The sequence below is a fragment of the Lissotriton vulgaris genome, chromosome 5 (genome assembly GCF_964263255.1).
Source record: "Lissotriton vulgaris chromosome 5, aLisVul1.2, whole genome shotgun sequence".
NCBI classification, from domain to species: Eukaryota; Metazoa; Chordata; class Amphibia; order Caudata; family Salamandridae; genus Lissotriton; species Lissotriton vulgaris.
Window position 1 is genome coordinate 1,910,427,498 of NC_141693.1, and position 25,939 is coordinate 1,910,453,436.

The 25,939-nt window shown below is 46.9% G+C and overlaps 1 protein-coding gene and 2 non-coding genes across 7 annotated transcripts in view; 2 read left to right on the forward strand and 1 right to left on the reverse strand.

The window, feature by feature from the left end:
* LOC147717698 (E3 ubiquitin-protein ligase TRIM39-like) overlaps positions 1–25,939 on the reverse strand; it is a 660,302-nt gene that overhangs the window by 150,819 nt on the left and 483,544 nt on the right. The gene's annotated exons all lie outside the window — the stretch shown is intronic.
* Positions 2,307–2,390, forward strand: LOC147717699 (small nucleolar RNA snR60/Z15/Z230/Z193/J17). Its single transcript, XR_015296165.1, has one exon. It is a non-coding gene; the product is annotated as a small nucleolar RNA snR60/Z15/Z230/Z193/J17 (small nucleolar RNA).
* LOC147717700 (small nucleolar RNA snR60/Z15/Z230/Z193/J17) lies at positions 14,746–14,829 on the forward strand. Its single transcript, XR_015296169.1, has one exon. It is a non-coding gene; the product is annotated as a small nucleolar RNA snR60/Z15/Z230/Z193/J17 (small nucleolar RNA).

Consider the following 25,939-nt stretch of genomic DNA (forward strand, 5'->3'; position numbering starts at 1 on the left):
GGTCCATCACCTGTTGTTTTTGCAAACTCGCTAACTTAATATATAAGCCTCTTCATTAATGAAATAGCGTGTGCACGCCCGGGCCCCGGCTGGTCCTCAGATAGGCTCTTCATTATAAATGAGATAACCTACTTCTCCACACGGTTTTCTTCTTTATTCCTCATTAGGTCTTCCTATTATACCCCATCCTTACTGGCGCTCATCATCATCTTCTTTCTCCCCACTACCTGCACTGCTCACTTGTGTCATTGTTATTACCTTCTCACCCCTTTCCTCCTTTTCATCTTTTAGGCTCTCCCATCATTTCAGTCCATTCACAGCCCCTCTTCAAGATCCCCTCATCTGGTTCTTCTTTTCTCCTCCAAGTTCTCATTCTTTCTCTCCCTAGTGATTCCCCTTCATCTCTTAAAAATGTTTTTTTGTATGTAGTGTTTATGAGCGCAGATGGGTCTTTTCATATCACCATCAACAACAGATGTCACTATGTACATTTTGAGTATAAGAAAGGGTTACGCAGTGACCACAGAATGAAATGTTGTGCAATAGAAAACCTGTACTCTGATTACATACTAACTGAATTTACTATAAGTAATGAGTCAGTGTTTTGATCCCAGAAAGACGAGAGGCCAAGAAGGCCCTGTTAAGAATTTAGTTGGTAACTTGTTTGCTGAGGAGCACAGGATGCAATATTTATCTTATGCACAGCACCAACTTCTCATTATGTAATGTACCATTGCATACCTTTGTAAACTGGTTACAGAGGCTTCGTTTTTTCTGGTTCCAGGCAGGACCCCCTGGGCCTATTCCTTATATTTGAAATTTACATTTACTGCTATAGTGTGAGAAGACATTTCATGAAAAGGAATTTAAAGTAGGGTTGCCAAAATAAAAATGCCAGCCATGTGTTTAACACCTTGGCTGCTATGGCTTTTCCCCTCCTGTGCTGGAAGTTCCTAAAGTCCATGGATCATGACGAGCTCAGCTAGTCATAAGCGCAGCTCCAGTGTGCCTCATGACGAGCTGAGCTAGTCATGAGCAGGGAAGGGGTTAAAGACACTGAAAGACCTCATCTTGAACTAAATAGGGTTATGAATAAAAATGTATGTATTCATTTGTTATGTGACTTTTCTGTCTTTGTTCCCTTTAATTATCAGTCATGGATCATTCAGGCAGCCTTTAAACACATTTAAAAGTGTTTTCTATTTATATTTGCTGTTCGAAGTATGCACTGATAAGTGTTGAAAATAAATCTTTAGGTGACTGCTTATTTTTGTCCTGTATGGGGCATCAACATGAGCTGGCAATCCTAATCATAAGACTGGAAGTTTTGTTGCAGGATCAGCACATTATTTCCTACACCCTCGAGCCCTATTAATGCCAGAATAACAATAGTTTAACTTATATCTGAAACCCACACCACCATAAATAACATGCTGAGTTACTTCAAGTGTCCGGGAATGCACCCTACATTCAGACAACCCACTCCTCATTCTCGCCCTTCACTTTTACAGTCACTATGCACTCACAGCAATCACCATGCACTCACACCATTCACCTGCTCACCCTGCACTCAGTCATCACTCTGCACTCGCTATGCACTTGCACTGGTCATTCTGTACCTCACCCTGCAGTCACACAAGCACACTACTCACCCTGCACTCATGTCACACTTCACTCACCTGTCCCACTCCCTGCTCAATCTAAAATCTCAATCAAATAAGCCCATCACTTACCATGCATTCTTTTGTCAGTCAAGTTTTTATGGAATTGCAGGTTTGGGTTTGTCTTTCAAAGTTTCAAGTTATTGTCAATTAATCTCAATTCTATTTCAGACCCATCATAGTTGTTCTTTGGTCTTCAGCCATAGGCAGTTCCTGAGACAATAGGATCGCTCCCCTTGGCATTGTTCTGATTGCTGCTTCAGTTAAATAATCTGCTTTTGACAGTATTGTTACAAATTGCATAGCTTGTATGTTAAGGGTATTTCCCATTTTCTCATTAGAACTTAGAGAAAGACAATATAGAGGCATTTCATTTAAATGTTGGAGGTTTCAAATAAAAATATACTAGATTTCTGGGAGGTAGGGCCAAGTGGTAGGTGGTGGGCCGGGCCGCCGGGGGTCAGGGGAGCCCCCTCCATGTGCTTTGCAGGGGGGCCCCCTCAAGTTTTGTTACGCCATTTTCTCAGATACGGGGAGGGGGGCGAGAAGGGGCACAACGAAGTCAATGGCAGGACCGTTTCCATTTCAAATGCATGAATGTTTGTGTACTGCGTTAGTGCAGCACGCGATGGGTCTGCCCCAAGATCGATACAATGATGATCGCGTAGTTCAGCAGATGAAAAGTGGTGAATAAGAGCTCTTGTCTTTTGCTCCTATCTGATGTATCAATGGTTTGTGGCAAAAGCAGCAATTGGTATGTAATATGTGCAGGAAAGCTAATGCATGTTGTCTCCTTTCTTTTCAGCCTCAAAGGAAGGATGATCAATTAAAGGTAAGTGTGTGGTTTTTTTTGTGTGTTTTGTTTCCTCTTCTCTACCCACAGCCACAATCCATGATTTAGATTGCCCCCAGTCCCTGCCTGGCTAGCCTGTCCATGCTCTCAGCCCCTGCCTTCTGTTCTGCTTCTCCCCGTCCAGCTCGCGCCTAACTCTGAGCTGCAGACCAGGCCCAGCCCCCAGGTCAGGTGAGTCTGCGTCCGACGGTCCGAGCCTAGTAGGCAGGGGGAGTGACTCATTGGTGGTGTCGAGGACCGTCGGAGTCTGTCTCAGTGGGTGGTGGTGGGAGGTGGTAATCAGATAATTTGGACTGGTATCAGGGAGGGCATCATGGTGGGGCCCGACCGGCAATAAACCTTTTAAAAGTAAACATAGTGTGTCTTATAGATAAGCTCAGCCTCAGCTCACCTCACCTTCCTTGGCTTCTTAGCCTCCCTACTGCTCAATCACCTCATCATGATTCGACTGCTAGTGCTACCAGAAGGCTCCGGTACTGAACACAGATGAAAGAGAACATCAATAATCAGGCCTTGAAACTGACATTTCACAAACCAAACATGCACATTCACACAGCATAGCCCTTTTTTTATGTCTCGAGCCTAGCCTACACACTGCATAAGCAGTGTGGGCGTAGCCCAGAGTCCTGTTCCAGGGGGTTTGAAAATGGACCTTGGATTCCACAGCGCTCGAGCCCTTGTGGAATCCAATGTCCAATTTCATTGGCCTTTGGGTGTGTGCTGCTTTTAAACAGAACACACAATAGGCCATAGGCGGTCGTGTAGCTCTGCATATGGCCTATTGGTGTCTGTTACGCGCACCAGAGGCCATATGTTTTGAATTATCGTGGCTTGACAGTGGAGCGCGCGCGCGCAGCACTGCAGGCTTTTTTTTAACATTTGGATCGCATGTTTTTTTTTGTTTGCTAGAGGAGGGGGCTCATGGTTACTGCTGGAATGTTAATCGAATGTTTTCAGTAAAAAAAACACGCGTGCAAAGTCGGGCTACTCGCAGTCGCTGCTGACGGAATATCAGCTGTTCGCGACATTTTTACAAGTCTGACCCCACCCTTCCCCCAGCTATAAACTTTTTTTTATTATTACGGTACTTGCTGCTGCCGAAATGCAGAAGTGTCTTCGTTTGAATAATGATGTTAGTGTTTTTGAGAGGTAGTCAGTGCCGGCAGTAATGCTGCTCTGGAAGCCGCCTGTTCCAAAAAGATCGCAGAAACATTCTTGTGAAGGGAACATTATATTGGGTGCGAGGGATGGTGGGGGTTGCATAGGCAGAGGGAAAAGCGGCACCGTCAGATGACTGCAACAGAAAGAGTGAGTGGCACCGTTACAGAGTCACACTGTGCAAGCTGTCCAGGGGGCATGCTGAATATGATGTGCTCTGGGGCGAAGTTTCAAGTGGTGCAACAAGTGCAGTGACTCCAGGACCCTGATTATAGCTATATTTTAGGAGTTAAGCAGTGCGAAGGGGGCATTTCCTTCTCTGCCCTCGGGCTCATGGCACACTGGCTCTGTTATTGGTTTGCTCGTCCTAGTCACTGGGTATCTGCATGTGGCAGCGGGCCTGGAAAGGATCAGCTGCTTCTGCAATGGCCACCCTCCCACCCCATTCAATAACTGACAACAAACATTTGTAATACCTCCAGGTTTCGAGCTATGAGCACCAGCCTCCTCGCACCAAGAGCCACAGGAGCTGGCCACCCCCAACCTCCTTGGAGACGCCCATTACCGCCCACCTCCACCTGGCACCTCCCGCTCAACATGCGGAACCCTGGAGGGAGAGCAGCAGGCGAGGGGACTCCCTCGGGACTGGGGGATACTTACACAGTCTGGCTTTACTACACATGTCCACAGAGCTGCAACAGGGGCGCGACCCTACACTACCTGCTACGTGGGCTGCTGTGCCTTCCGGCCCGGGTCTTGACCTGTAAACACCTCCCCCTGGTATTCCACCCATCCCCTACCCCCTCACTCCTCCACTGTCCCCTTTACTCTCTCATCTGAGAACTTTTGTACATGCTCTCTGCCCGGCGTCTTCTCGCCGCGCTCTGTCGCACAAGTTACTACTTGTGTAACGATATATCTGTAAGAGACATTAGTTAGTGATAGATTCCTTACCTTAGAATATCCCCAGGCATCAGACTGGATCTGCAAAATTTTGCGTAGCCATACCCCTGCGCGCCGGCAGGCGTTGTCCGCGGCTCCGCATCCGCCGTCGGTGTCGTTAGCGCCGGAATGACGTCGTCGGAGTACTTAGACGCCGCCCATGCGGGCTGACGTCAGTTCTGATACACAGCTTTTCCTCGCCAGATACACAGAGCCATGATAGAAACAACACTGGTGCCATGAAACTAGGGCCCTGAAAAGGGATGACCTTAACCCTAGATATCGGTTCGCAGAACGGGGATGATGGGTGGGTCGGTAAGGAATCTATCACTAACTAATGTCTCTTACAGATATATCGTTACACAAGTAGTAACTTGTGCATCTGAAAGAGACACGTTAGTGATAAATTCCTTACCTTAGAATAGATACCCCAGCAATAGCAACCCCGGTGGTGGGTCTGCGAACCAATAATCACACCAGAAAGTCCTGGAGGACAGAACGGCCAAAGAAACCATCCCTCCGGACTTGGCTGTCCAGGCAATAATGTCTTGCAAACGTGTGCAGCGAGGCCCACGTAGCTGCCTGGCAAATATCCTGTAAGGGTGCTCCTCGGCCCAGGGCAGTTGTAGTCGCCGTGGCCCGAGTAGAATGAGCCCGTAAACTCACAGGGGTTTCTTCTTCGCCAAGGAGTAACACGCCTGGATACACAAGATGATCCACCACGAGATGGTCCGCTTGTGCACCGCCTTTCCCTTCTTAGCGCCCATGTAACCAATGAAGAGTTGGTCGTCCACCCGGAACTGGCGTGTGCGATCCAGATAGTAAGAGAGCGCACGTTTTGGGTCCAGACGGTGGAGCCTCTCTTCCTCTTTCGAGGGATGCGGAGGCGGAAAGAAGGTGGGCAAGGTAATGGACTGCCCTATGTGGAAGGCCGTGACAACCTTGGGTAGGAACGAAGGTCTCGTCCGCAACACAACCTTGTCTGGATGAACAGAGAGGAAAGGAGGTGTAGAAGAAAGAGCCTGGAGCTCACTCACTCTCCTGGCAGAGGTGATGGCAACCAGGAAAGCAGTCTTCAAGGTAAGAAGACGGAAAGGACAGTTATGGAGCGGCTCAAAGGGAGCACACATTAGATAAGTAAGTACAAGATTCAAGTCCCACTGGGGCATCACAAAGGGAACAGGAGGGAACATATGAGTGATGCCCTTTAAGAATCTGTTGACAATGGGGGACTTGAACAAAGAAGGCTGATCAGGTAGCCTTAAGAAGGCGGATAGGGCAGAAAGGTAGCCCTTGAGAGTGCCCAGAGCAGAGCCCTGCTGGGCAAGAGAAAGAAGGAAGAGAAGAACCTCAGAGAGAGGGCCAGAGAGAGGATCCACAGCCTTTGCTGTGCACCATGCCACAAATCTGTTCCACCTGCAGGCGTATACCGACTTTGTGGAGGGACGCCTGGCTGCCAGAATGACATTACAGACTTCGGGAGGCAAGTCAAATGGCCTCAACTGTCGCTGCTCAATCTCCAAGCTTGTAGGTGGAGACTGGACAGGTTCGGGTGGAGGACCGTCCCCTGCTGCTGCAACAGAAAGTCCTCCCGAAGAGGCAGACGAATCGGGAGATCGACTGACATACTGAGTAGCTCTGGATACCAGTATCTTCGTGCCCAGTCCGAAGCCACAAGGATAACCTGGGCCCGGTCGCGCCTGATCTTCTTCAGCACTCTGGGCAGAAGTGGTATAGGCAGAAAGGCGTACAATAGACCGCAAAGACGAAAAGCGTCCCAGAGCGAGTGCCGCCTTGGAAACTCCAACGCGCAGAACTGATGACATTACGCGTTCTCTTCTGTGGCGAATAGATCTAACCAAGGCTCTCCCCACTGCTGAAAGAGGCTTTGCGCCACATCCGAGTTCAGACGCCATTCGTGATCCATCATGCACCAACGGCTGAGTTCGTCCGCCCTGGCGTTCAGGGAACCTGCCAGGTGTGGAACCACCAGGGTCACGCCCTGATGTTCCAGCCACTGCCAGAGGCGCAGAGCCTCCTAGCATAGGGTCCACGACCCCACCTGCCCTGTTTGTTGCAGTACCACATGGCGGTGGTGTTGTCCGTGAACACCTGCACTACACTCCCCCGGACAGAGGGGAGGAATGCCTTCAGTGCAAGACGAATCGCCCGCAGCTCCAAAAGGTTGATATGGAGCCGGGACTCCGCCGGAGACCAGAGGCCTCTGATCTCCGCCTCTCCCATGCGGCCTCCCCAGCCCTGGGGGGATGCGTCCGTCACAACTACGTGCTCCGGGTGGGGTAGGGAAAGGGATCTGCCACTGACCCATTCGCGGTCCGTGAGCCACCACTGAAGCTGTTTTGCAGTGCCCTCCGAGATCAGGACATGGTTGGACAAGTTGCCCTGATGCTGGGCCCACTGAAACGGCCATCAAACGGCATGTCCAGCAGAGTGGCCTGGACATCGCCCGAAAAGTTGGCAGACCTCAACCAGGCGTGGCGTCGAACCGCCACTGTCGTTGCCATCGCCCTGCCTAGTGAGTCCGTGGTATCCAGCCCACATCGGATGGAATACCGTGCTGCATCTCGACCCTCCGAGTTTTGCCCGGACCTCCTCCGGACACTGTTGCAGCACGTCCGCAACCGGTGGGTGTGGGTATAGCGGCCCAAGAGGCATGCGGTATTAACTGACCGCAGTCCCAAACTGAGGGACGAGAACACCTTCTTCCCGAACTGTTCGTACTTCTTGGATTCCCGATCGGGCGGAGCCGTCGGGAATGCGGTCTGGGAAGTGGAGGCCTGGATGACCAGGCTCTCGGGGGTGGGGTGGGTAAACAAAAAGCAAGGGTCGCCCGGGCCGGGAGGTAGGGTCTGGCCACGTTCCTATCCACAGGTGGACCTGTGGCGGGCTTGGATCAAGTGCCTAAAAGAACATCACACAAGGCCTCATTAAACGGCAGCAGAGGCTCACTGGAGCTTGCCTGCAGTTTAAGGACCTCTGTGAGGAGGTTAGTCCTCATGGCCACGACAGGGAGTTCAAGGTTTAGGGCCTTGGCTGCCCGTGTCAACACTACACTATAAGCTGCCCCTCCTCCGTAGCCATGGTGGGAGGGGAGACAAATCCAGTGTCTGGCGAAGTGTCAATGCCACTGGCCTCCCCAAGCTCATATGTCCAGTCCTGTGGTGACTGGCACTCCCGTGCCAGAGGGTCCTCAGACCCCTCCCAATCACCCTCATCACCCATCTCCTGTAGTACAGGTTCAACAGATGGGTCCTGTTCATGGAAATAGAAATCTCCAAAAGCCGTCGGTAGCGGCGCCCATCGGTGCCGCTCCAGCGCCAGAACCAGACCGGGGGTTCGACTGGGGACAGCGCCCATAGCAGGCTCCGGGGGTGACACCCATAGGGCCGGCGTCGGCGAGGTTGTGAGGTCGACCGGCGACGACCCGGATCCGGAAGTGGATCCAGAGAGGGCCTGCAGCGTCCGGACCGAAGTCGCTGGCGGCGCCAGGACCGAAGCACCCGATGGCGTCGGAGCCGAAGCGCCCGACCCGCTAGGCCCTCCAGCCGGGGCCGTTGGACCCGAAGACGCCACGGGACCCCGCTGAGGATGGAGGGACCCCTTGGCCATGAGGTACCGCTCGATCTCCTCAGGCGTCGCGTCTTGCCTAGGGACCCGAAAGTGTGGGGCAGACGACAGCGACTCCGGCGGAGCCGCGCGGGTGGTGCCACCCAAAGTCCCGGCCTCTTCGTGCGAGCGTCGGGATGGGTCGGAGGAACGATGATGCATCTCCGACCTCTTATGCTTCTTACCTGAGGACTTGGATCCCGACGACCGATGTCCACTCACGGAGCTGCGAGGGCTCCGACCCCGCGACCTGTCCCTCGACCTCCCGTGGGACTGGGACAGGGACCTGGAGCGGAGCGGGCCGACTGCCGGAGCTCCAGTCACTTGCGAGACCGCTCTCGCCTAGCCTTAGACGTCAGGGCCCGGCAGTTGGAGAAGGTGCGGTCGTCGTGGTCGAGGCCTAAACACTTGAGGCACCGGCGATGGGGGTCGGTAACCGACATCAGTCGGTCGCACCTGGAACAGGGTTTAAACCCGGGCATCCCTACCGGCACCGTAGTAGTCGAAGACTCGAGCAAAGAAATGATCAAAAAGATCAAAAAGGTTAGTCAAAAAAGACTAAGGGGTAGAGCTTCTCCGGATCTGCGCTAGCTGGCGCGGAAAAAAGAAGAACTGACATCAGCGTGCATGGGCGGCGTCTAAGTACTCCGACAATGTCATTCCGGCGCTAATGACGCCGACGACGGATGTGGAGCCGCGGACGACGCCTGCCGGCGTGCAGGTGTATGGCTACGCAAAATTTTCCGGTACCAGTCTGACGCCTAGGGATATTCTAAGGTAAGGAATCTATCACTAACGTGTCTCTTTCAGATGCGCTCTCTTTTCTCTCTTCTGTGTTTCCTGTCCCTCACTTTCTCTCCCTCCTTCACTTTCTCTCGCCGGGATTCACCTGCCCTCCCCTTCTGCCCAGATCTCCTCCCGTGCCTGGGACCCAGGTGTTAATGATTCCTGTGGAGGAGTGTTGCCATTGGGCGTGGGGGGGTATGTGTGAGGTTGGGTTCCCTTGGCGTTGGGGCGCAGACCATCACGAGTCACATTCGCAGGCTTTGCCACCTCTCCTGTCGATTCTCCTAACTTGGCCCATTTAAACCCCGAACCAGGCGGCTAAAGGGGTCCCGGGAAGACTGAGCGACGAGCGGCTCTGGCAGAGCCCTCCCTGGGCGAGCTCCGGCTTCCCACACACATAGGACAAGTCCACATCAACGAACAGCATGCGCGGCACGGGGTGTTCACAGGAAACGGAGGGGGGCCTCCAAAGTAGTTTTTTTCAGATTAACATACCGTCTTCTGGGTGAGGTAACCCGTCGGGAGTGGACAGGGAATACAAAATGCAGTGTGAGAGTGTGTAGGGTGAGCAGAGTGTGTGAGTGTGCAGGGTGAACAGTGTGTGAGTGTGCAAGGTTAACAGTGTGTGAGTATGCAGGGCGAGCAGTGTGTGAGTGTGCAGGGTGAGCAGTGTGTGAGTATGCAGAGTGAGCAGTGTGTGGGTGTCCAGGGCCAGCAGTGTGTGAGTGAGTATGCAGGGTGAGCAGTGTGTGAGTGTGCAGGGTGAGCAGTGTGTGAGTATGAAGGGTGAGCAGTGTGTGGGTGTCCAGGGTCAGCAGTTTCTGAGTGTGCAGGGTGAGCAGAGTGTGAGTATGCAGGGTGAGCTTTGTTTGAGTATACAGGGTGATCAGTATGTAAATATGCAGGGGATCAGTATGTGGGTGTCCCGGGCCAGCAGTGTATGAGTGAATATGCAGGGTTAGCAGTGTGTGAGTGTGCAGGGTGAGCCGTGTGTGAGTGTGAAGGGTGAGCAGTGTGTGAGTGTGAAGGGTGAGCAGTGTGTGAGTATGCAGGGTGATCAGTATGTGAGTATGCAGGGTGATCAGTATGTGAGTGTCCAGGGCCAACAGTGTGTGAGTGTGCAGGGTGAGCAGTGTGCGAGTGTGTAGGGTGAGCAGTGTGTGTGTGTGTAGGGTTAGCAGTGTGTGAGTGTGCAGGGTGAACAGTGTGTGAGTGTGCAGGGTGAGCAGTGTGTGAGTGTGCAGGGTGAGCAGTGTGTGAGTGTGCAGGGTGAACAGTGTGTGAGTGTGCAGGGTGAACAGTGTGTGAGCAGTGTGTGAGTATGCAGGGTGAGCAGTGTGTGAGTATGCAGGGTGATCAGTATGTGAGTATGCAGGGTGATCAGTTTGTGGGTGTCCAGGGCCAGCAGTGTTTGAGTGTGCAGGGTGAGGTGTGTGAGTATGCAGGGTGAGCAGAGTGTGAGTATGCAGGGTGAGCAGTTTTTGAGTATGCAGGGTGATCAGTATGTGAGTATGCAGGATGATCAGTATGTGGGTGTCCAGGACCAGCAGTGTGTGGGTATGCATGGTGAGCAGTATGTGGGTGTCCTGGGCCGGCAGTGTGTGAGTGAGTATGCAGGTTGAGCAGTGTGTGAGTATGCAGGGTGATCAGTATGTGAGTATGCAGGGTGATCAGTATGTGGGTGTCCAGGGCCAGCAGTGTTTGAGTGTGCAGGGTAAGCAGTGTGTGAGTATGCAGGGTGAGCAGTATGTGGATGTCCAGGGCCAGCAGTGTGTGAGTGTGCAGGGTGAGCAGAGTGTGAGTGTGCAGGGTGAGCAGTGTGTGAGTATGCAGGGTGAGCAGTGTAAGTATGCAGGGTGATCAGTATGTGGGTGTCCAGGGCCAGCAGTGTGTGAGTGTGCAGGGTGAGCAGTGTGTGAGTATGCAGGGTGAGCAGTGTGTGAGTATGCATGGTGAGCAGTACGTGGGTGTCCAGGGCCAGCAGAGTGTGAGTGTGAAGGGTGAGCAGTGTTTGAGTATGCAGGGCGATCAGTATGTGAGTATGCAGAGTGATCAGTATGTGGGTTTTCAGGGCCATCAGTGTCTGAGTGTGCACGCTTTCTCCGGGCAAAAACCCCACCAGCCGTCAGTGCACGCTTTCACCAAGCACAAACACCATCAGATGTCAGTGCACGCTTTCACTAGGCACAAACACCACCATCCGTCAGTGCACGCTTCCACCAGGCACACACCACCAGATGTCAATGCATGCTTTTTACCAGGCTCACTCACACCACCAGCCGTCAGTGCACGCTTTCACCAGGCACACACCACCAGCCATCAGTACACACATCAATTGTTAACCCATCCACAATTAACTATTGTAGCAATCGCAGTATTGCAAACTTTACTTTTAAACATAATCACCTAAAGCTCAGCATGCCACCATTGCTACAATTCCAATCCAACCCACATAATTCCACTACACACCACATGCATACACTCCATAACACATGGCGGAAAAGACATTGCCATTTGCTCAAACTCAAATAAATCTGAGACCTATTGCATTTCCAATGCTTTTTTTCTGTTTGTATCTCTTCCTTGTGTGACTTTATAACTTGTACATTTGCAATTTTTTTCTGTTTGTATCTTTTATGTAACACATGTAATCCTAAATCTTTATGTATCGCAAAAGGATGGGTTGTCCCCTAGCACAATCAAACAGTTTCTTATATTTCCTTAAGAGAAAAGATTAACCAAATCAAATTAATACTATTTCAGAGTTCATTGGATCAGTTCTTTTCATTTTCTTTTCTTTTCTCTTCATACATCAAATGTTCTTCATCATAATCTCAATCTTCATAGTCCATAGAGTTCATACCGAAAGTAGCCAATAGAGCAAAAACCAATGCCAACACGTGTTTCGTCATGGGGCACAATTACCCAAATGACTTCTTCAGGGCATGAAGGTAATTTTCTTCGAAAGCACGAGTAGTTTGCGGTGCTACTTTAGCAGAGCCACTAAACACCACTATAAAGGAAAGGAAGGACACACTCTTGTTACATTATTTGGTATTTCTCAGCCAGTAATGGTGCGCACGGGTACATACTTCACCCACTCTTCATCCAGTGAGCCAGCAGCATTCTCCTTTCATCTCGCGTTGCATGAGTATCCTCCCTTAACTGCAGCGCAGTCAATGTCTGAGCAGTCTGCGGAAATGGCCATCAGTTAATTAGCTCATTTGACAGCCAAATTATGTTTTATATTGGCATGCTTCTTTAACATAATAATGGCTGGTACGCGACGTTACATGTGTCCATGGGCATGGCAGATCTTAAAATACCAACAATATCACCCATGTTCGGTGACGACGGGAGATCTGTGTATGTGGTGGGGTGGGGTGTAATAATTGCCAAGAAATACAGCGAGGGAAGAAAGCAAGCCTGACTTGCTCTAGGAGTTGTCTGGGTAGGCACAGGGGAGGTTCTCTCCTCATATATATTTTCAAGGGGTCAAATTGTGCGTTTTAAAGCTCAGCTTTCACAGAAATGTCCTCAAAAGCCAAACGCTCTGAAAGGGCACATTAAAGAAAATATTACAGTATTTTCAGAGCCTGCCATAACTTGACATATAAGCCTCTTCATTAATGAAATAGTGTGTGCACACCTGGGCCCCGGCTGGTCCTCAGAGAGGCTCTTCATTATAAATGAGATAACCTACTTCTCCACACTGTTTTATTCTTTATTCCTCATTAGGTCTTCCTATTATACCCCATCCTTACTTGCTCTCATCATCATCATCATCTTCTTTCTCCCCACTACCTGCACTGCTCACTTGTGTCATTGTTATTACCTTCTCACCCCTTTCCTCCTTTTCATCTTTTAGGCTCTCCCATCATTTCAGTCCATTCACAGCCCCGCTTCAAGATCCCCTCATCTGGTTCTTCTTTTCTCCTCCAAGGTGTCATTCTTTCTCTCCCTAGTGATTCCCCTTCATCTCTTAAAAATCGTTTTTTGTATGTAGTGTTTATGAGCGCAGATGGGTCTTTTCATATCACAATCAACATCAGATGTCACTATGCACATTTTGAGTATAATAAAGGGTTACGCAGTGACCACAGAATGACGTGTTGTGCAATGGAAAACCTGTCCTCTGATTACATACTAACTGATTTACTATAAGTAATGAGTCAGTGTTTTGATCCCAGAAAGACGAGAGGCCAAGAAGGCCCTGTTAAGATTTTAGTTGGTAACTTGTTTGCTGAGGAGCACAGGATGCAATATTTATCTTATGCACAGCACCAACTTCTCATTATGTAATGTACCATTGCATACCTTTGTAAACTGGTTACAGAGGCTTAGTTTTTTCTGGTTCCAGGCAGGACCCCCTGGGCCTATTCCTTACATTTGAAATTTACATTTACTGCTATAGTGTGAGAAGACATTTCATGAAAAGGAATATAAAGTAGGGTTGCCAAAAAAAATGGCAGCCATGTGTTTAAAGACACTGAAAGACCTCGTCTTGAAACTAAATAGGGTTATAAATAAAAATGTATGTATTCATTTGTTATGTGACTTTTCTATCTTTGTTCCCTTTAATTATCAGTCATGGGTCATTCAGGCAGCCTTTAAACACAATTAAAAGTGTTTTCTATTTATATTTGCTGTTCGAAGTATGCACAGATAAGTGTTGAAAATACGTCTTTAGGTTACTGCTTATTTTTGTTCTGTATGGGGCATCAACATGAGTTGGCAACTCTAATCATAAGACTGGAAGTTTTGTTGCAGGAGCAGCACATTATTTCCTACACCCTCAAGCCCTATTAATGCCAGAATAACAATAGTTTAACTTATATCTGAAACCCACACCACCATAAATACCATGCTGAGTTACTTCAAGTGTCTGGGAATGCACCCTGCATTAAGACAACTCACTCCTCATTCTCGCCCTTCACTTTTACGGTCACCCTGCATTCACAGCAATCACCATGCACTCACACCATTCACCCGCTCACCCTGCACTCAGACATCACTCTGCACTCGCTATGCACTTGCGCTGGTCACTATGTACCTCACCCTGCAGTCACACAAGCACAGTACTCCCCCTGAACTCATGTCACACTTCACTCACCTGTCCCCCTCACTGCTCAATCTGCAATCTCAATCAAATAAGCCCATCACTTACCATGCATTCATTTGTCAGTCGAGTTTTTATGGAATTGCAGGTTTGGGTTTGTCTTTCAAAGTTTCAAGTTATTGTCCATTAACGACAATTCTATTTCAGACCCATCATAGTTGTTCTTGGGTCTTCAGCCATAGGCAGTTCCTGAGACAATAGGATAGCTCTCCTTGGCATTGTTCTGATTGCTGCCTCAGTTAAATAATCTGCTTTTGACAGTATTGTTACAAATGGCATAGCTTGTATGTTGAGGGTATTTCCCATTTTCTGATTAGAACTTAGAGAAAGACAATATAGAGGCATTTCATTTAAATGTTGGAGGTTTCAAATCAAAATATACTAGATTTCTGGGTGGTAGGGCAAAGTGGTAGGTGGTGGGCCGGGCCGCCGGGGGGGCCCCCTCCATGTGCTTTGCAGGGGGGCCCCCTCAAGTTTTGTTACGCCATTGCCTCAGATACGGGGAGGGGGGCGAGAAGGGGCACAACGAAGTCAATGGCTGGACCGTTTACATTTCAAATGCATGTATGTTCGTGTACTGCGTTAGTGCAGCACCAAGATCGATACAACGATGATCACATAGTTCAGCAGATGAACAGTGGTGAATAAGAGCTCTTGTCTTTTGCTCCTATCTGATGTATCGATGGTTTGTGGCAAAAGCAGCAATTGGTATGTAATGTGTGCAGGAAAACTAATGCATGTTGTCTCCTTTCTTTTCAGCCTCAAAGGAAGGATGATCAATTAAAGGTAAGTGTGTGTTTTTTTGTGTTTTTTTCCCTCTTCTCTAACCCACCCCCTCTCCCGTACTATGGCACTTACAGGCAGTGTTGTAGCCTTTCCTATCGCTGTCGTTCCTGGGCGGCTTTATTTGACCCGTGCCTCGCAGGACTACATATGAGCCGAGATTTGGCTTCTGTTGTAAAGCAAGTTTTGACTGTAAAATGGTCCCTGCTTTTTGGATTTTTCTTATAATTTTGGTTATCTTAACTCACTTATTTAGGGAATTCCACTGCAGTGGCTCGTGTTACTTTCTTTGTGTAGTGCAGCGGGTGGATGAATCTGTCCCATGCTTAATTTGGTGATTGCTTTGCGTGATGAGATGGTCAGACTTGACTTGCACGTGGAAGTCTGTATTAGCTCTATCAGATGCGGCATTGTGAAGCCATCCTCCTGATAGTTAGGTCTCGCGTGGTGTCGGGTGCGCACATGCGCACTCGAGCTCGCAAGATTTAATGACTTTAGGTACGAGGGTTAAGACACGCCTCTCTTCTCCATTGGCTGGCCTCCTAAATGGCGTCCAGCCATTAGAGAAGAGGTCCTAGTGACGTTCTTCTTAAGATCTAAGCCCCGTCCTTTTCAGAATGGGGGCGTGTTTTTTACTTTCTTTCTACCTAGTGACGTTCTCAGTCAAAAACACGCCCCCCAGTCTGAAAAGGACGGGGCTTACAGACAAAAGGCACGGCGAGCGCTTCCCTGTTTAGAAACCTATTCATCTGCAAACTTGTTGAACAGTTTGAGCTGAAACATTTTTTTCTTTGTGTTAAAATCTGCAGATAATGCAGCAGATGCTGGTTTATGTGGCAAAAGTGGCAGATCTATAATTATGTGGCGGCACATTTGATCACATAATTCTATGGCCCTGTTTATAGCAGAACAGTCCAATACAGAATGGCCCCAGCTCTACCTGCTGAAGAAAGTAACACAGTCACAGACATCAGGTTAACAGTCTGCGCATTGGGGCCCTGGCATGTGGATGCAGGAGGCCCCCTCCACTCCCAGGGAGGCACCCTCAGCATCCTAGCAAGCACAGCTGATGCAATCCAGAAAAGAGGTAGCCCCCACCTCTTCGAGGACCCCGGCATCTCTACACGGACTCTGCTCACACTTGCACTCTTAGACACTCAGGCGGAGCAGGGAGTTCCTCTCTCGCCGCAGTAGTACCTGGCATCCGTTCCAGGCTTGGGATCGGGCACCCGTATTTGCATGCTCATTTGCATATGTCCCGCAAGCACTGGAAGCAAGCTGTGTCCTGCTGTAAACAGTTGTGGTGTTGTATTACAGAGGCCTCTGCTGGGACCCACAATCTCCGGCCCTATTCCAGGGTCTTGGCTGTGCCCGCCTCGAAGGGGCTTTGATGAAAATATAGCGCTTGATGAAGATGCTCGTGTGTGATGATATCCATGTGGCGCCAACTACAAAATCAGCTGTCAGTGTTGCACGATTGGGGCAGTATTAGGGCCACGGGGGTCATCTATTTGATTTGTGCGATCGTGACAGCATGAAGAGGCGGTCAACTATCCTTACATATGAATATATATATATATTAACAACCCCAGAGTCCCAGAATTCCGGTGTCTGAGCCCACTGTTTCCTCTAAGCATGGGCAAATTTTGCGAATCTGGCGTTCGCGAATTTTGCGAATTTGCGAACTCGCAATCCGCAAATTTTCCGCGAATTCTCGCGAATTTGCGGATTTTTTTTGTGTGTTCGCAAGGATTTCTGCCAGTTCGCAAGGATTTCTGACAGTTCGCGAGGGTTTTGTAACAGTTCGCAATTGCGAACTTACATGTCGGCTCGCAACGGTCATGATTATGTTGTTTCTACGTCTGGTTCATCATCACAGGTTCCCAGCACCCTCTGTTTCACCCCTGCCACCCTCTGTTTCACCCATGCCACCCTCTGGTACATCAATGCCACCCTCTGGTTGATCATCACTGTAGATTATGGGGGAAAAAGCAAGCACACCTGCCTGCTTCAACTGACATGAATTAATTTAGGGTTGATTTATTAATGTGTCACTGTTTTAAAATTCCAGTCTGGCACCTGCTTCCTTATCTGTAATTTGCTTTCTGTTGCAGTGCAATTTTTTTTCCAGGACCTTTGTGGCCTACTTGTAGCTATTCTATGAGCCTGCTGTGAGGGTCAGAGCAGGGTCATACAATTGTTGCAACTAGCAACTGAACTCTGGAGGGGCCCTTGTCAGGAAGCACTACAGGGAACGGTTACTAATGATGAGTTTGAACTTTTGAACCTGCTTTCACTTTTGCAAAACTCGTTTTTCTGCAGAACAGCATTACAGCAACTGTAATGCCCCACCAAGCTTATATGAGAAAGTTGATTTCTAATCCAAAAGTTATCCAAAGAAAATCAAAAGGCCTCAAATCCAAAAAAGTGCAGGCAAATGTCAACCTGAGGAGTTATTCTGATAAAAATCATCATTTTCAGAAGGTCTATGCTGCTTGCTAGTAGATTTCTTGTGCAGAATTGCAATTTTTGTAATTTCGCGAGTGCGAGATTGTTGCTGCCACCGCACCTACATGTTCGCAATTGCGAACTTAAACCGCAAAGAAAAAAAATCCGCTGCGTGCGAATTTGCGGATTTTCGGTAAATTCGTGAGCGTTCGCGGATTGCGAATTTACCGAAAATCCGCAAATTCGCACGCAGCGGATTTTTTTTCTTTGCGGTTTAAGTTCCGCCCATGCTTAGTTTCCTCACTGATAGAGAACCATTAAGGACTTGGCTGACCCAGTGCACGTGTCAGAGGAGGAGCGGAGGAGGAGCGAGCATCGAGTGAGCATCGAGCAAGCAGCAGCAGCAGGAGGGAAGGCTGCGGAGTTCCGCGTCTCCGGCATCTCCTTCGTCCATCATCGGGGAGAAGCAGCCTACATCCCGGCATCTCAGCAGTAAAACCAAGCAAAGGAGGTCAGTGCTGTGCCCCTAGGAGGATCAGCATGGACCGAGCGAGGGCCGGAAAGTGACCTCGAGCACGGCCGCCGTTAGAGGCGGCTGCGAAGTAAGAGCCCGGGGGCAGACCACGGAGGGAGCCTGACTAGGTCTACTAGCCTGTGGCCCACCTGTGAGCTCCGCTCGCGGCTCTCCCCTTGACAGAGGTTTGCTTAAGGAGTAATACCACTGCCACTCCCAACGCCGTTACCGCCCCGCCTAGAGGTTTAGCACCAGCGGCTTGTCGTGCATTCCCCCGACCCGCCGCTACCTCTCCAGTAGCCAGCACGTGTTTCTACTTTGAAAATCACAGCCTTCCGAAACATTTGCTTCTCCAGGAGCCATAGTACAAGGCTCTTCTCGATAAACAATCTACTGAGTCATTGCGCCTTAGAGTCGTTAGAGCGCAAAGGAGGACAAACAAAGGAGGACAAGCTTGATCAAGCAGAGTCCTCTCTTACTAAGAGACTCCAACAAAGCGTGACCAGCTAACGATCAAAAAGTTAGCAGCCAAAAAGATCACAAACAGCAAGAGAGGCAGGAAAGAGAGTGAGGGAAAAAAAATAGTTCAAGGGTCAGTAAAAGAGCGAACAAAGAGAAGGAGCTCACAGGTCTGTCGTTAAGCAAAAGAAAAGGAAAAAATTAGATCAGGAACGAACCAGCAACCCTTACCAAGTAAGAAATAGAAATTAAAAAAAACAGACAAGTCCCTCCAATAGGGTTCATCTTCAGTTCAAAAGGGGGAACCAGTGGACCAGAGAGAGAGAGAGGGCAGGATCAGTCCCGACACCAGACAAAATCGACCCAAGCCTAGGAAAACGACAGCAGAAGATCAATAAATAATTTTTCCTAAAGGACCCAGTGTCCGCGATTTTTGCTTCAACAAAGGAGGCACTAAACCTACCGAGCCCATTTCAGCCCAACAAGTTAAAAACACTAGTCTTGTTCGAAACTTCAAACCAGGACAAGCAGCCAATGGAACTATTTACTTATGACGCCACAGCCGACTACCCAGGGAAAAAATATCATATAGGGAAAAAATTAGAAACTGTGTTGGCCCAAGTCCACAATACAATCAGATCATCTATTGATACGGAACCGACTAGTGGTATGGAAAAAATAAATAACAATAAGTCAGCAAGACCCGAAAGGTGAAAAACAAATTTCATTGATACCATCGACACCTCCGAGAAAGGAATCCTTGGAATATATCTTTAACAACACAGGATATAAGAACAATAAGGAACACAATGACCATAATGATCCATGCAAAGAGATTAAACCCAGAGAAATTTGTGATTTGATAAAACAGAGAGTAGAAGGGGAGGAAGTTTGCTCGAACTCCCTTTTAGTATCAAACAAATCAAGTTTGATTGAAATCACCAAAACGACAACAAAAAGGACATCTCCACAAGGGCCCACTTTAGTACAACAACCAATCCCTAAAGAGCGCGGGTCGGGACTAGTGGCATCAACCCCACGCAATATAATTGACAGCAGTGGCATTCAAAGAATACTCATAGAAGACAGTAAAAGTTATGGTAGTAGAGTAAGTAAAGGTCATCAGTCGGTACCAATTTCAATCTCATCGGCAAGCATGATCAAACATTCAGTCAAACCGGTAGTGAACGCAGGCAGCCAACAGTTCAATATACACTGGGGGAAGGCGCTAATAAGTTTGTTGGACCAAGCTATAAGGGCACTTATTTATCAGTCTGACAAAATGGAGGTTCAAATCGATCTTATAAATATTATCGCAGAGCACATCGCAAATATAAGCTCCAAGACAGACATAATAATGTCCTTACTGGCAAACAAAGGAAATAAGGACCAACTCCCAAACAAAGACAAACAAAAACAAAGGAAACATGGACCAACTCCCAAACAAAAACAAACAAAACAACTGGGGGTGCGGGAGAATAATTGAGAAACTTGCGTCCCTCCCAGATATTTTGAAAGACATTCTCGGAGCAGTAAAAACAGTGAGCAAGCGCAAGGGAAATCAAGAATCCCCAGGGAAAAAACTCAATAAAGAAACGCCAAACGTCCCAAATCATCAAACTAATCAAAGGCACAATAAAGAGGGGGATGGTAATTTAGAGCAACTGGAACACAAAGAGGTCCTACAGGCGGAAATGGAAAACAACGACGTTCAAATAAAAGAACAACAGGCCAACTTTGATCCTCAGCCACAGGATAAATTAACAAAAAGACAAAGGAAACGAGCTCGGAAGGCAAGGCCCAAACAAAAAAGTAAACAAACCAAGGCCACAGAATTTTGTTCCCCAATATTCACAAGGAGCACTAGCCGAGACCAATCTAGGATAAATGATTCTCCGAACGACTCCATGAGTAGATTGGCATTATCGGACTCAGATTGGGTAAGCTACTCGTTTGAGCAGTCGATAACGGTGGAGCCCATTCAAGAGCTAGAATAATCAACATAAGAGGGATAAAATCATGGTCCACAACATGTTTCATGCACTTTTAATTACAAGAGGCCAAAAATAGATTCAGAGAACGTGGAAGGTCTCCGACAAAAAAATTAGAAATTAAGGGTTTCATGTGCAAACACAGAGGACGGTCAGATCTCAAAGCACTCGAGCGAAGAAAGTACACGAAAGACCGCCCTCGGATAAAAATATAAGTAAGCAAAAATGGGAGGAAAAAACGTGCAGTTAGTTACAAATCAGACCCCAATCAAGATCACCACAAACGTAAACGATCGGAGATGTATTGCACAAGGTAAAGACAGAGAATACGAGCAAACCAAGCAAAGCAATTTAGTAGGAAAGGTAAAGACAAGGGAAAAGAGGAAAGAGGCTTGCACAGGACAGGAAACAGTCAGAAAAATAAACAACCTAAAAACCAGAAAAGAATACCATCAACAGGCCCTCAAGGAAGTCAAAAAAATTTCCTGGACGACATTGAACCAATACTGTCATTCATCCCAGAATATGTAACGAAGGGAAGGCAGGACATTTTAAACAGACGGAACTTGATAAAACTATTTAAGGTAATACCAGAACTAAGTGGAATAGACTCTCGAGACATAGTAGCAGTGGAGTTCTTTCAAAATAAAGATAACCCAGATATAGAAGATTCTGTGATCACCTGGGCATTCAAGGTGTTAGCGGCCAGGATCTTCGCTAAGAGACCATCATTTGAGAGTTGGGGAATAACCCTCAAGCAACACATGCACCCAAGATATCCATATCCCCTTTTGAAAAGTCCATCTTACCCAAAGGGAGATGAATCACCAAGACCAAAGCAAACAACGTGTCTCTGTGGAGCTCGCGCAACGACCCAGGAAAAAAAATAAGGAAAAACGCACAACCCAAAAAATCAGACAAACAAAGGAGGGCCTCTCTGGGTTGACCAGGACTGGTCATGGATCCCAACGGCATTAAGCCGAAAGAATTCCTAGAAATGACGCAAAGTTACCACTAAGAAAATACAACCAGGCCCATTATACGGAAAAAAACAATTTGGTAAAGATCAAGATGTGTTCATGGAACGTACACGGATTCAGTGGCATGGACCAGGACCACAAAACTCAATCTTTCTTTCCAAAACCAAGATACAATTCTTTTACAAGAGACCTGGAACCTGACTTACCCAGCAATTCCGGGATTCACCGAACACCACATATTAGCAGAGAGACTGTCCAACTAAGGGCACCCACTCTGAGGACTATCAATGTATGTGTAAAATTCGACTGGCAAACAGAGGAACAGGACGTAGGGCTGAGTTGGGTCCAAGTAATTAAAATCAATATAAAACCGCAACTGCTATTGATAAACGTTTATATTCATCCCGACAGAGTAGCAAAAAACGAAAAAATTGCTACACTTATCAAATTAATCAAAGCCTTACAAATATCAAATAAGCAATGCCCACTGATAATTTCAGGGGACTTTAACTGCAATTTAATGAGCTACGGTAAGAAAAGCTACAATCAGGTCTAGCAGAAGAGCACAAACTAGTTACAGAGCACAAATTAGGAACAATAGGCGTAACATTTTTAAAAAGCAGGAAAAAAGGTGACTCATTGTTGGTACCAACTTACATGAGTGGTGAGGTCAAGTCAACTATTGACTTTACAATAATAAGTGACAGCCTAAAATATGCCATTGAGGACTATACCATAGTCCAGCGCATAGAATTTGACCATTTTCCCCAAGCCATAAGGATGAACATCGCAGTAACATGTGCTGAAAAAATAACCTCCATAAGGCAACAAACTGAGAAATTTAATCTCCGAAAAATAAGATGGAGGGGAGGAGAAACGAAAGACATCCAGGCCACAGCAAGAAATTTTATGACGAAACTCGGCCAACAAATAGATGGAGAACGGGTAAAAAATCGGGAAAACCTGGTAGAGGAACTTATCCAAAAGGACTCTGCTCCGGAGTTACACAAAGAGGCACAAAAGTGCAGAGAGAACCCTGGTATAACAGTGAGTTTAGACACGAAAAGAGAAAAATAGCCCGGGAGTACCGGATCCAACTGAGAAGGAAAAAACAGGGAATCAAACCAAACTTCAATAACATTAGGAGTTTGAGAAAAACTATCGGAAAAAGTTGTGGACCGCAAAAGCAGTGTATAAAGATTCTATCTGGGCAAAACTAATCTAAATAAAGGAGAAGCAATGCACCAGGATCCCGGAATTGGAGACAACGACTGAAGAGATCACGTAAGGAACCTTTATTCAAGTAAGGACCCACAGAGAAACGAAAAGAACCAAGGGTTAATAAAAGATATGGAATCAAGCAATTAAAAAATTACTCAGGTCAGTTTATACTGGAGGCGGATCTGGACCACGCCAAAACTGGCCACTTACTCTCGGGGTCTGCTGGATATAATTACTAGTGGTAACTCCCACAAAATCAAATGGCTGGTGCATGTACGGGGCATGCTATATGAACTAGGCCTCAAAGAACTATGGGAGGATCCAGTGAACTCAAATTTTCCTCCAAAGAAGGTACTCAAGGACCTCTACTGGAAGTCCTTGGCCACCAAGCTTTTTAGGAAAACAGACCCTTGTTCCCTGACCGGTATGTTTCTGGTCATCAAAGAGAGCCCGAACTTGGAAGACTTCTGGGATACTATCACAAATCCCCTGGATCGCAAACTCTACTTTCAACTGGGAGTTGGGAGCTTGCCTGTAAGGGCTTTTACTAGAAGATGGTCTACAGGAGACAAGCCTTTGTGTCCAGGATGCCCGGCGCTTTCTGAAACTATCGGACACTTGTTGTTCGAATGTCCAGCATACGTGGCCCCCCGCCGGTTCTGGCTGCGCCCAATATGCAGGCTACTAGGCACCAATAGTGGACTGGTTGCTTTAAGAATTATTTGTACCTGCACTAATATGACTGTATATGTAGCCACAGCAAAATTTCTGGGGTGGGCATGGCTGATTAGAACTAAATTGCTTGCAAACTAATTTTGTTCATGGATGCAGGTTTGCTATATTTATTCCTTGTGCAATATGTCCAGTTTTAAGAGTCTTTTATCTGTTTCTACATTTATAAAATCATTTTTAACTGTATTTATCTATTTTAAAACCAAACTTATTTGTACTGTATGCTTTTATGACAATTCGTCGAATAAAGCTTGCTTGCCTGACTGACTAATCAGGTCAGTGAAAAAAAAAAAAAGATTTGGAATGCGAAAAAGGGGTCAACGAACAACCCACTCTGACTAATCGCAACCATTTAAAAAAACTAATTCAAAAGCTTAAAACAGAGGGCGCCCCAGGACCAAACGGTCTCCCGACTGCAGTATTTAAGTTCAGCTAGGATTTTTGGGCCGAACATCTAACTATGCTGTTTAATCAAATTTACATACAAGTTAAAATGCTGGCATCTTGGAAAGGAAACATTATCCACCCAATTTACAAAAAAGGAGACCGTAGCAATCCGGGGAATTACAGGCTGATCTCTTTAATAGATGTGGAAGCCAAGCTTTATGCCTCATGTCTCTTAGAGCAGATGCAAGAATGGGCGGAAAATAACAACTTAATTCCTAGATTCCAAATTGGATTCAGACGAGGGATGGGGACAATAACAAACTTGACCATCCTGGTATTACTAACCGAGAACGCTGAAAAAAAGAACCAACGATTATATGCGTGCTTTGTCGACATAAAAGCCGCCTTCGATCGAGTTAGCAGGTTTAGACTATGGGGAAAGCTAAAAGAGTGGGGGTTGCCCCAAAGTCTATTAAACGCAATAATCGGTTTGTACAGCGACATATGGGTAAGGATAAAACAAGGACAAGGGTCTAGTTTAACATCTAAAATTAAAACCCAGGAAGGCCTAAAACAAGGTTGCGTGTTAGCCCCCAGCCTATTCAATTTATACCTGGCAGACATAGGCAGAAATCTAGAAGAAATTGATTGTCACGCTCCGATATTGGGCAATGTTTCAGTTCCAATTCTGCAGTACGCAGATGACATTGTCCTACTAAGTAAAACGCCAATAGGCCTACAACGCTTAATAAACATGCTAGTATCTTACCTAGCCCAGGAAAATCTGGAATTGAACAAAGAAAAAACAAAAGTGCTTGGGTTAGTGGAGCAAAAGAAAATCTAATTTAAATGGGCAATAAACGAGACAGTGGCAGAAGAACAGGAATCCTGTAAGTACCTAGGTGTAATCCTCATACAAGGCCACTCAAACAAGGAGCACACCTTGGCAATAAAAGCGAAATCACAAACACTAATTTATCCGTATAGACAATTACAACTAAAAATGGCCGGCTGTACTACACGCATCTTTTAAAGGTAATGGCTGCACAAATTTTACCAACACTGTCATACGGCCTAGTAACCTGGCTTGGAAGGGAGGCGAAAATATTAAATGGATTACAAAATAAGATATATAAAGCAGTGTTTAAACTGCCACAGTCAGCCTCTCCAGCACAAGTCCGTCTTGAATTTGGCCTCCAACACCAAAAATTTCGGTCAATGACCAGCTTTGTTAAATTATGTCCTAAACTCCGCTCAGCTCCAACTGAGTCAATGGACATCATCTGCTGGAAAGAAATAAAGTACCAGTAAGGCCAGCCACCCACAAACTCATGGGGAAGTTACTTGAGTACCTGCCTGTCTGAATTGGAATTATTAGAAGAATGGAAAAAAGAAACTGACCAACCATACTTCAGCAAAGTAGCTAATGGTACAGCAAAAATGAAATCATTGGTAGAGGACAAAAAAACATTAACTAAACGTCGACACGCATGGATAGTAATCACCTCTTACAACCAACAAAAGCCACAGGAATATTTAGTCACGCATTTTAGTCAGCATTTAAAAAACATTTATATTACTATCGAATGGGCCAGCATTACTCTAAGGACTTAAGACCATCCTGGAAACATCAAAAAGAAAGTCCCCATTGCAGACTGTGTGGATATCAAGACGAAATCTTAATGCACCTGTTATGCGTATGCCCGGCACTCATGGCTTTAAGAAGATAGTACTTACAAGACATCTTTATTACACTGAGCATACATTCATGTCGGCAAGCAGTAATAAGTTGGCTGGGAGGTACCTCTTCCATCCTGGCCTGTCGCGGACTTAAATTCATGATTGAGGTAAAAAAACGGCTACAAGAAACTTAATGAAAATATAAATAATAAAGCCACGTTGGGCATAAGGGACTGACAGAGGCTGGAAGAACATTGAGGTATACATAATTCCATCAAATCTTTGACCAAGAATTTGAACCTAATACGTACTGCACCGGGGGAAACTAAGAATGGTTTTTAAAACAACACAGGGATGCTTAATAATGAATGTATATATTTACAGCTTCTCATTTTTTATTTTTATTGAACGAATATTGTAACGATTTTTATTAATCATTCAATAAATTAAACTTACTTACTTACAGTGTCTGAGCCTGGTATGAAGCTCATATAAACTCAGGTTTGGAGTGTGTTGGTTTGTCTTTTTATAGAAGATGCGTCATTTTAAATCAAACTAATTTTACTTCCACGCGGACTTACACAACCCACTACACTAA